Source organism: Argopecten irradians, chromosome 12 (assembly GCF_041381155.1).
Source record: "Argopecten irradians isolate NY chromosome 12, Ai_NY, whole genome shotgun sequence".
NCBI classification, from domain to species: Eukaryota; Metazoa; Mollusca; class Bivalvia; order Pectinida; family Pectinidae; genus Argopecten; species Argopecten irradians.
The window spans coordinates 38,148,823-38,159,665 of NC_091145.1; the positions used below are offsets into that span (position 1 = coordinate 38,148,823).

At 36.0% G+C, this 10,843-nt stretch overlaps 1 long non-coding RNA gene across 1 annotated transcript; it reads right to left on the minus strand.

Moving 5' to 3' along the window:
* Positions 1-454: 454 nt before the first annotated feature.
* On the minus strand, positions 455-6,042 carry LOC138304914 (uncharacterized). The gene is made up of 3 exons (XR_011205647.1): positions 5,996-6,042; positions 5,562-5,658; positions 455-617 (listed from the first exon to the last, which is right to left on the minus strand). It is a non-coding gene; the product is annotated as an uncharacterized lncRNA (long non-coding RNA).
* Positions 6,043-10,843: the final 4,801 nt, after the last annotated feature.

Consider the following 10,843-nt stretch of genomic DNA (forward strand, 5'->3'; position numbering starts at 1 on the left):
TCACCCCCACACTGACTCCTCTCTTCATTCCTCCTCCCCAACCCCTTCCCGACAATTTTTTGGACTAGTGATATGATCACACATAAGAAAGTTGCAGTGATTAGCAACCATCTTAATAGATACATTTAGAAAACCGTGTTACTTACGCTATTGCACCCTGTCTTCAAATTAAAGTGGACACCGGTTGAACGGCCGGAAAGCCTCCCCAAAAAGGCTGAACAACTAAACACATAAAATAAATTAATCTAGTGATATCAGGAATACGATAATTCCATTTTTCGTATTCCGAACATGCGTGAACTGTGATTGCTTCCAGAGTAAATTGAATATCTGTTTATACTTTCACTTAAAAAAATCTGCTGATAAAAGACGTTACAAATACATATATTGATGACAGCGGATGTTTTCATTATTTTGATGAAACAATTTGTCCTATGATGATACTTACCCACCGGTATCTGAACCGTCGATATCGACATACTGAACTCCGTCCGTTGACTCCCTCTCTCTCCACCTTAGGCAAGTTTTGTCAGCGAACAATTGGAAAGCCTGGGTTAGGAATGCTGGTATTCCACTCCCTCTAACATCAGAATCCGGACTATTTTCAAAGAAAGTATCTGTTTTGAAAAATGAGTAAATATGTAAATGATAATTATTATTCTTTACACTTTATTCATGTATCATAAAATCGACGTCAGTACAAATGTGATTAACCTCTTGGTGTCGATATTCGTATATACTCAAAAGGGAAACAATCACAAAATTTCCTTGGCACTTCGGCTTATTCGCGCCCTTCCTTCCACATAAAAAACAGCGTCAATCTCACGAGTGGTTGTTGGGTATGTAGTTTATTTAACACCATCGAGTTAGTATAAAATGTTACAAAAGATAGGAGCCAAACCTGTTTCTACAACAATAGGCGTTGTTATACAACTCTCAGGTTATCAGATAAATGATGCAGCTGTTGATTAACAATTTATTTATACCACAAGTGTGTAATCTCTGTAAGCAATCTGATTGGCTGAAAAGGTGACCGAACTACTTATTTCTCAATGCAACGTCGTCATTTGTTATCGTCATCAAAAATCGAGTGACCTCAAGCTACATTGGATGTTGTGATCGCCTCCTGACATTAAAACTGCTGTTGGAAAGCGCACAATATGCGTCGAGGTTGTTGTATGTGTCAAAAACGTGACGTCTTTATGTGACGTAAAATAATCAGTGTAACCTACTTTGACGGAAAAGGATCTTAATCTTACTGGTGGATTTGGTATAGTAAATTAATCTGAAACGGACTTGAACTTTTAAGTAACCTTGAAAAAAATAGCATTAATAAAGTTGTTCCAAAATCAATTAATGGATTCTTTATCAAAATACGACTTTTGAATATTAATTAGTACCTTCTTGGTGATGAAAATATCACTACATCTTACTTGCATATCTCAGCAAACACACGTTACTTATCCTCATCGTATTTATATCAGCTAAAAACGGATATAATTGTGGTAGAAACATGTCACACGACTCAAGGTTATTGGATTTGAATTTATTCCACACTCGTAAGTTATTTTTTAACAGTTACAAAACACACTCGCTAAAGCTCTTGTCTTTTGTAACTTTTAAAAAATAACTCACTCGTGTGGAATAAATTCTATATCCAACAACCACTCGTTGTGTAACCTCCTCTTCTACCACGATTAAGTTAGCTACCAGAAGGCCATACTAAGATAAACACTATTTAAAAAAGGCCTTCATTAACATTAAAAAATATTAATAATGTAGTAATGCATTTTGAACCATTCAGCAAATCGAATAAGTTATCAATGAATCAAGTAAGTAATGGACCCGTAATGAGTTATCAATAGGACAAATGCATTATTGTGATTACAATAATGCATTTTAAATAATTTACGAAATAAATCAGTTGCTAAAAATCGAATAAGCAATCAGAGATTCGAATAAGTAATCAAAGGATCGAACAATTAATAAGTTATGAAATGATCATTGTGATAATAATGCATTTTGAACCAATTACATGTAGGATGTGAATAAATACCTAATAATCGCATACATTATGTCCATTATAGGGATTCGTTATCAGGGAATCGAATTAGTAATGTAATTAGGAACTTGGAACTACAGTCAGTGCCATAACATAGTACGCAAAAGATTTTTTACTTTATATTATTAGTAATTTTACATTTTTAAAAACTCTCCAAAACAATTGCAAACGTAAAGACTTCAAAGATGACAACATATTAAAAGCTAGTTATCTAGCGCTTATTTTCAAAAGATGTACGTTTTTCCGTCGCACATGTCTGAGTTGTGAACGAATATATCTAAACAGTATTTGATAACGCCGCCATTTCCATCTTTGTCTGTAGTAAAATGCCGTCATAAAAAATACATGTCTACACTTAAGATCAATTTAAAGGCACGGAATATATTTTAGATAAATTAAATAGGAGACCAAAAAAATCTTAGTCAGTATAATTGTTTTACTAAATAAATTAAGGTCACACACCGCGACAATTATACACAAATGCTACTAACACTACAACGTTATGTTATGTGATACAATATGTTGGCGTATGACTAGCGATCATAAGACCATAACTGTACTGATGACTAGCGGTCATAAGGCTCTAATGTTCTTATGACTAGCAGTCATAAGGTTCTAATTGTATATATAGCTAGCAGTCATAAGGTTCTAATTGTATATATAGCTAGCAGTCATAAGGTTCTAATTGTATATATAGCTAGCAGTCATAAGGTTCTAATTGTATATATAGCTAGCAGTCATAAGGTTCTAATTGTATATATAGCTAGCAGTCATAAGGTTCTAATTGTATATATAGCTAGCAGCCATAAGGTTCTAATTGTATATATAGCTAGCAGTCATAAGGTTCTAATTGTTCTTAGGACTAGCAGTCATAAGGTTCTAATTGTATGTATAGCTAGCAGTCATAAGGTTCTAATTGTATATATAGCTAACAGTCATAAGGTTCTAATTGAACTTAGGACTAGCAGTCATAAAGTTCTAATTGTACATATAGCTAGCAGTCATAAGGCTATAATTGTACTTATGACTAGCGGTCATAAGGTTCCAATTGTACTTATAACTAGCAGTCATAAGGCTCTAATTGTACATATGACAAGCTGTCATAAGTTTCAAATTGCACTTATAACTAGCAGTCATAAGCTTCGAATTGTACTAATAACTTGCCGTCACAAGACTTTAATTGTTTTTTATAACTTGCCGTCATAAGCCTCTAATGTTACTTATTGCAATTTCTTATGTAAGTAGTTCGTTATATAGATAGATTAAATTGAAATATTAGATCATTATGGTCTAGTGATACATGATTTTATTCCGCAAAATGAAACACGTTCTAAAAGTAATAGTCACATAGTATTGTTTTCACGAGCAAACAACATTTCCATTCTCTAGAAAAAATAACAACAAGTGCTTATGTTTGTTAAAATTGTGTTAAGTTATCTTTCTTTTACAATTCATCAGACAGGTAACGTTTCTTCATTTTTTAAAACAAGTTAATTATATCGTTTTAAAGCGATAATTATCGCGTTGCAAAGCGTTAATTTTTTCTTGTATAACTATACAGACTAGTTCTGTTAACTACGGCAATGAAACGTTGATAGATATAATTACAATCATGTAAGTATCTAAACCATCGTTTTACCGTGGATATATTGTATCGTTGCAATAAACGTGATGTTGCAATTGATGTCATAATTGCATGTATTTTTACTTATTCGAAGAGGACCTACATAATATGTAATTACATAGATAACTATATGTTGTTTTATTTGAACGATACTGTTCATGAAAATGTTAAAAGGCATAACAAATGTTTGTCATACAAACTGTATTGTATATTATTTTACTATTAAAATTAAGAATCTGACATAACACGTGTCTTTTTCTCTCGTTATTCTCTACACTCTAGTAACAGATAAACTGTAACATACCAACAGACTGAGAGAACTTTTATTATAGGGAACCTCGTTATTCTGTCACATACGTACCCAGATAACTTTTATAATAGGGAACCTCTTTATTCTGTCACATACGTACCGAAATAACTTCTATCATAGAGAACTTCTTTATTCTGTCATATACGTACCGAAATAACTTTTATCATATAGAACAACTTTATTCTGTCATATACGTACCGAAATAACTTCTATCATAGAGAACTTCTTTATTCTGTCATATACGTACCGAAATAACTTTTATGATAGGGAACATATTTATTCTGTCACATACGTACCGAAATAACTTTTATAATAGGGAACATATTTATTCGGTCACATACGTACCGAAATAACTTTTATAATAGGGAACATATTTATTCTGTCACATACGTACCGAAATAACTTTTATAATAGGGAACATATTTATTCTGTCACATACGTACCGAAATAACTTTTATAATAGGGAACATATTTATTCTGTCACATACGTACCGAAATAACTTTTATAATAGGGAACCTCTTTATTCTGTCATAACTTCTATCATAGAGAACTTCTTTATTCTGTCATATACGTACCGAAATAACTTTTATGATAGGGAACATATTTATTCTGTCACATACGTACCGAAATAACTTTTATAATAGGGAACATATTTATTCGGTCACATACGTACCGAAATAACTTTTATAATAGGGAACATATTTATTCTGTCACATACGTACCGAAATAACTTTTATAATAGGGAACATATTTATTCGGTCACATACGTACCGAAATAACTTTTATAATAGGGAACATATTTATTCTGTCACATACGTACCGAAATAACTTTTATAATAGGGAACATTTTTATTCTGTTACATACGTACCGAAATAACTTTTATAATAGGGAACCTCTTTATTCTGTCATAACTTCTATCATAGAGAACTTCTTTATTCTGTCATATGCGTACCGAAATAACTTCTATCATAAAGAACTTCTTTATTCTGTCATATACGTGCCGAAATCACTTTTATCATAGAGAACTTCTTTATTCTGTCATATACGTACCGAAATAACTTTTATAATAGGGAACATATTTATTCGGTCACATACGTACCGAAATAACTTTTATAATAGGGAACATATTTATATTGTCACATACGTACCGAAATAACTTTTATAATAGGGAACATATTTATTCCGTCATATACGTACCGAAATAACTTCTATCATAGATAACTTCTTTATTCTGTCATATATACGTACATGTACCGAAATAACTTCTATCATAGAGAACTTCTGTCACATACGTACCGAAATATTCTGTCATTTACGTACCGAGAGAACATTTATTACAGGATACCGCTTTATTCTGTCATATACGTTCCGAGAGAACTTTTATTACGGGATACCGCTTTATTCTGTCATATACTACTGAGAGAACTTCTATCATAAGGAACCGCTTTATTCCGTCACATACTCCCGAGGGAACTTCTATTACGGGGAACCTCATTATGCTGTCACATACGTACGGAAAGAACTTCGGTCATAGGGAACCTCATTATGCTGTCACATACGTACCGAGAGAACTCCGATCATAGGGAACCTGTTTATCCGGCCACAATCCAACTGTGTCTTCTCTGGTTATAAAGCGTTTATTTTCTCTGTGTAATCGATCCTGTCCAAAAAGTCACGAAAAATATTGCTGATAAGTCGTCTAACCGATCAATCCAAAAATATTGGTCAATCCACCATAAAACAGTTTAATGAAGCCATTTAAAAATGAAAATATGATAATTCATTTTGAAAATAATACAACGTTGACGTTTATGAATACTTTGAACATATCGAAAAGGTTAATTTGGTTAACTTTGTGTTGAAACAAAACTTCCTTTCTGTTAAAATCATCTAGCTTGAAGGAAAGACATCGTTTTGAATTTAACAGCTCAACATACAGCATCGTGTTATACAATAAGTATCATCATTATGACATTCTCGATTTACTTTGTACTTACCTTAACAATTCTATGAACATCGTTCCACTCTTCCAGCGGTTCGAACCCCCTTCCTGCCGCCTTTAAAATATCTTTATTTGTTTAAGCATGTATAGCAGCATGTAATTGTAATAGACACAATTGGAAGGTCCATATTTCCACAATTTTAGGCACGTCCATCAATGGATCAAGGTAGGACTAATTGTATCACTATTTTTCGCTTGAATTCACTCTCTATACCACTTACACGTGACCTATCTCATTCCTCCCCATAAATGCTTATCTCGCAAACGCTTACACCACGCACTACTCAGTAAATAGGTCTAGTATGATATTTTTGAATAATACGATACATTAGTTATAATCATAGCGCTGACATACTAACCGTTTTGCAGCCGGTTTTGTCACATTTCAATTCACTCTTCATCATATTGATTTCCTCCGCAGTCAACTACCAAATGATAATTAATAAAATATGAAAGTTCAGAATTAATATGCATGAACTATATATATGTATGTATATATCTGAATACATACCGTACAAATGTATGCACATTTTTTGTAGGATAGGATAAAGGTGAGTGAAGAGTGGAGTTGATAAAATACTGAGATTAGATATAGGTGAGTGAAGTTTGGAGTTGATAAAATACTGAGATTTGATATACAGATAAGTGAAGGGTGGAGTTGATAAAATGCTGGGATTGGATATAGTTGAGTGAAGGGTGGAGTTGATAAAATGCTGGGATAGTAAGTAGATAAGTGGAGGGTGGAGTAGATGAAATGCTGGGATTGGATATAGGTGAATGAAGTTTTGAGATTATAAAATGCTTGGATTAGATAAAGTTGAGTGAAGGGTTGAGTAGATAAAATGCTGGGATTAGCTAAAGGTGAGTGAAGGTTGGAGTTGATAAAATGCTGGAATTAACTAAAGGTGAGTGAAGGTTGGAGTTGATAAAATGCTGGGATTAGGTAAAGGTGAGTGAAGGTTGGAGTTGATAAAATGCTGGGATTAGGTAAAGGTGAGTGAAGGTTGGAGTTGATAAAATGCTGGGATTAGGTAAAGGTGAGTGAAGGTTGGAGTTGATAAAATGTTGTGAAGATGTTATTTATACCTAAAGCAGTTTTTCTACCTTGCTTAAATGAAAATTTACATGTAGGATCGACTGTATATATAGGAATGCCACAGAACAAATGTAACTTGAAATGCACTAGACCCTCTGTTAACATCACCAACACTCTCCTCGATAATCAATGGGTTAAGATCGCATACGATCTCTACCCCTCCCCCCATTCTCATATTGATGACTGAGGCACCAGAACAGAACAGGTAATTCAGCAGTCCTTTGATGGACACCAAAAGAGCTTTATAACAGTACACTGCAGTTGGCTAAGTGGCTTTGTAGGGACCGCAGTGTCAAACCAAAAATAGATTCCTGGAAATCCCAAGAGAGGTGAATATTTCGGAGCCTGCTGATTGGATATTCAGGGCACAGCAGTTTCAAATGTTTAATGTGTAGGTTGGGCAAAACATGTAGATGTAACATATGTAATCAATATTGTAATTTCATGAATATTTTGGTCATTTTTGGTGCGGAATTCAACATAAGATGGCACCCCCCCCCTCATAAAAGTTTAGCAAGATGATAGATCTGAATTTCCTTTTATTCACAGGTATGCGAGATGCTATTATTCAAATTAAGTGACAGATGACCAGACTTGAAAACTCCATTTAACCTGGTCAGTGGCAAACTTTAACATTGTCGAAAATCATTTGGTTCTGTGGTCTCTTATAGTAGTATGGCGTCGCTTTCTCTGAAATTTTCAATGTAATTTTTTGCTGGCTTGTGATTGGTTCAGATTTGGTCATCTGAGCTGTCTTCAGTTTTACTGTGAGATAGTCAAAATTCATACCTATGGTCAATGTTACTACCGTACCCCTTTGACTACCATACCTATGGTCAATGTTACTACCGTACCCCTTTGACTACTGTACCTATGATCAATGTTACTACCGTACCCCTTTGACTATCGTACCTATGATCAATGTTACTACCGTACCCCTTTGACTACCATACCGTACCGTACCCCTTTGACTACCATACCTATGATCAATGTTACTACCGTACCCCTTTGACTACCATACCTATGATCAATGTTACTACCGTACCCCTTTGACTACCATACCTATGATCAATGTTACTACCGTACCCCTTTGACTACCATACCTATGATCAATGTTACTACCGTACCCCTTTGACTACCATACCTATGATCAATGTTACTACCGTACCCCTTTGACTACCATACCTATGATCAATGTTACTACCGTACCCCTTTGACTACCATACCTATGATCAATGTTACTACCGTACCCCTTTGACTACCATACCTATGATCAATGTTACTACCGTACCCCTTTGACTACCATACCTATGATCAATGTTACTACCGTACCCCTTTGACTACCATACCTATGATCAATGTTACTACCGTACCCCTTTGACTACCATACCTATGATCAATGTTACTACCGTACCCCTTTGACTACCATACCTATGATCAATGTTACTACCGTACCCCTTTGACTACCGTACCTATGATCAATGTTACTACCGTACCCCTTTGACTATCATACCTATGGTCAATGTTACTACCGTACCCCTTTGACTACCATACCTATGGTCAATGTTACTACCGTACCCCTTTGACTACCATACCTATGATCAATGTTACTACCGTACCCCTTTGACTACCGTACCTATGGTCAATGTTACTACCGTACCCCTTTGACTACCGTACCTATGATCAATGTTACTACCGTACCCCTTTGACTACCATACCTATGATCAATGTTACTACCGTACCCCTTTGACTACCGTACCTATGATCAATGTTACTACCGTACCCCTTTGACTATCGTACCTATGATCAATGTTACTACCGTACCCCTTTGACTACCATACCTATGATCAATGTTACTACCGTACCCCTTTGACTACCGTACCTATGATCAATGTTACTACCGTACCCCTTTGACTACCATACCTATGATCAATGTTACTACCGTACCCCTTTGACTACCGTACCTATGATCAATGTTACTACCGTACCCCTTTGACTACCATACCTATGATCAATGTTACTACCGTACCCCTTTGACTACCGTACCTATGATCAATGTTACTACCGTACCCCTTTGACTACCATACCTATGATCAATGTTACTACTGTACCCCTTTGACTACCATACCTATGATCAATGTTACTACCGTACCCCTTTGACTACCATACCTATGATCAATGTTACTACCGTACCCCTTTGACTACCATACCTATGATCAATGTTACTACCGTACCCCTTTGACTACCGTACCTATGATCAATGTTACTACCGTACCCCTTTGACTACCATACCTATGATCAATGTTACTACCGTACCCCTTTGACTACCATACCTATGATCAATGTTACTACCGTACCCCTTTGACTATCATACCTACATGTATGGTCAATGTTACTACCGTACCCCTTTGACTACCATACCTATGGTCAATGTTACTACCGTACCCCTTTGACTACCGTACCTATGATCAATGTTACTACCGTACCCCTTTGACTACCATACCTATGATCAATGTTACTACCGTACCCCTTTGACTACCATACCTATGATCAATGTTACTACCGTACCCCTTTGACTACCATACCTATGATCAATGTTACTACCGTACCCCTTTGACTACCATACCTATGATCAATGTTACTACCGTACCCCTTTGACTACTGTACCTATGGTCAATGTTACTACCGTACCTCTTTGACTACCGTACCTATGATCAATGTTACTACCGTACCTCTTTGACTACCATACCTATGGTCAATGTTACTACCGTACCCCTTTGACTACCATACCTATGATCAATGTTACTACCGTACCCCTTTGACTACCATACCTATGATCAATGTTACTACCGTACCCCTTTGACTACCATACCTATGATCAATGTTTACTACCGTACCCCTTTGACTACCGTACCTATGATCAATGTTACTACCGTACCCCTTTGACTACCGTACCTATGATCAATGTTACTACCGTACCCCTTTGACTACCATACCTATGATCAATGTTACTACCGTACCCCTTTGACTACCATACCTATGATCAATGTTACTACCGTACCCCTTTGACTACCGTACCTATGATCAATGTTACTACCGTACCCCTTTGACTACCGTACCTATGATCAATGTTACTACCGTACCCCTTTGACTACCGTACCTATGATCAATGTTACTACCGTACCCCTTTGACTACCGTACCTATGATCAATGTTACTACCGTACCCCTTTGACTACCATACCTATGATCAATGTTACTACCGTACCCCTTTGACTATCATACCTATGATCAATGTTACTACCGTACCCCTTTGACTATCATACCTATGATCAATGTTACTACCGTACCCCTTTGACTACCGTACCTATGATCAATGTTACTACCGTACCCCTTTGACTACCATACCTATGATCAATGTTACTACCGTACCCCTTTGACTACCATACCTATGGTCAATGTTACTACCGTACCCCTTTGACTACCATACCTATGGTCAATGTTACTACCGTACCCCTTTGACTACCGTACCTATGATCAATGTTACTACCGTACCCCTTTGACTACCGTACCTATGATCAATGTTACTACCGTACCCCTTTGACTACCATACCTATGGTCAATGTTACTACCGTACCCCTTTGACTACCGTACCTATGATCAATGTTACTACCGTACCCCTTTGACTACCATACCTATGATCAATGTTACTACCGTACCCCTTTGACTACCATACCTATGGTCAATGT